We start from the raw sequence: 1,711 nt of genomic DNA on the forward strand, positions 1-1,711 counted from the left end.
CTGACAGAAATTTTCGAAAAAGAAGGAGACATGGCCGAAAATAATAACAATGTAAGGAAGATGCTTGGTGACTTTACTGCACCAAATTCCAATTTACATGGAAGAAGCATCTCAATCCCTGCCATTGGAGCAAACAATTTTGAGCTAAAGCCTCAATTAGTTTCTCTGATGCAACAGAACTGCAAGTTTCATGGACTTCCATCCAAAGATCCTTTTCAGTTTTTAATTGAATTCTTGCAGATCTGTGATACTGTTAAGACCAATGGGGTTGATCTCGAGGTCTACAGGCTTATGCTTTTCCCGTTTGCTGTAAGAGACAGAGCTAGAATATGGTTGGACTCTCAACCTAAAGATAGCCTGAACTCTTGGGATAAGCTGGTCACAGCTTTCTTAGCCAAGCTCTTTCCTCCTCAAAAGCTTAGCAAGTTTAGAGTGGATGTTCAAACCTTCAGACAAAAAGAAGGTGAATCCCTCTATGAAGCTTGGGAGAGGTACAAGCAACTGACCAAAAAGTGTCCTTCTGACATGCTTTCAGAATGGACCATTCTGGATATATTCTATGATGGTCTGTCTGAGTTATCAAAGATGTCATTGGACTATTCTGCAAGTGGATCCATTCACCTAAAGAAAACGCTTGCAGAAGCTCAAGAACTCATTGACATGGTTACTAATAACCAGTTCATGTACACTTCTGAGAGGAATCCTGTAAGTAATGTGACGCCTTAGGAGAAGGGAGTTCTTGAAATTGATACTCTGAATGCCATATTGGCTCAGAACAAAATATTGACTCAGCAAGTCAATATGATTTCACAGAGTCTGAATGGAATGCAAGCTGCATCGAACAGTACTCAAGAGGCATCTTCTGAAGAAGAAGCTTATGATCCTGAGAACCCTGCAATAGCAGAGGTGAATTACATGGGTGAACCCTATGGAAACACCTATAATCCCTCATGGAGAAATCATCCAAATTTCTCATGGAAGGATCAACAAAAGCCTCAACAAGGCTTTAACAATGGTGGAAGGAATAGGTTTAGCAATAGCAAGCCTTTTCCATTATCCACTCAGCAACAGACAAAGAATTCTGAGCAGAATCTATCTAGCTTAGCAAATATAGTCTCTGATCTATCCAAGGCCACTTTAAGTTTCATGAATGAAACAAGGTCCTCCATTAGAAATTTGGAAGCACAAGTGGGCCAGCTGAGTGAAAGGGTCACTGAAACCCCTCCTAGTACTCTCCCAAGCAATACAAAGGAGAATCCAAAGAGAGAGTGCAAGGCCATTGACTTAACCATCATGGCTGAACCTACAAGGGAGGGAGAGAACGTGAATCCTAGTAAGGAAGACCTCCTGGGACGTTCAGTGACCAATAAGGAGTATCCCTTTGAGGAACCAAAGGAATCTAAGGGCTCATCTAGAGACCATAGAGATTCCATTAAACCTTCTTCTACCCTTCATGAGCTCTGATGAGTATTCTTCTTCTGAAGAGAATGAAGATGTTACTGAAGAGCAAGTTGCTAAGTACCTTGGTGCAATCATGAAGTTGAATGCCAAATTATTTGGTAATGAGACTTGGGAAGATGAACCCCCCTTGCTCACCAATGAACTAAATGCATTGGATAGGAAGAAATTACCTCAAAACAAACAGGATCCTGGTAAATTCCTAATTCCCTGTGAGATAGGCACCATGACCTTTGAGAAAGCTCTATGTGAC

The 1,711-nt window shown here is 41.3% G+C and overlaps 1 non-coding gene across 1 annotated transcript; it reads right to left on the bottom strand.

Moving 5' to 3' along the window:
* Positions 1–423: 423 nt before the first annotated feature.
* On the bottom strand, positions 424–527 carry LOC112761331 (small nucleolar RNA R71). The gene has a single exon (XR_003181731.1). It is a non-coding gene; the product is annotated as a small nucleolar RNA R71 (small nucleolar RNA).
* Between the last annotated feature and the right edge of the window lie 1,184 nt (positions 528–1,711).

Source organism: Arachis hypogaea, chromosome 16, assembly GCF_003086295.3.
Source record: "Arachis hypogaea cultivar Tifrunner chromosome 16, arahy.Tifrunner.gnm2.J5K5, whole genome shotgun sequence".
NCBI lineage: Eukaryota > Viridiplantae > Streptophyta > Magnoliopsida > Fabales > Fabaceae > Arachis > Arachis hypogaea.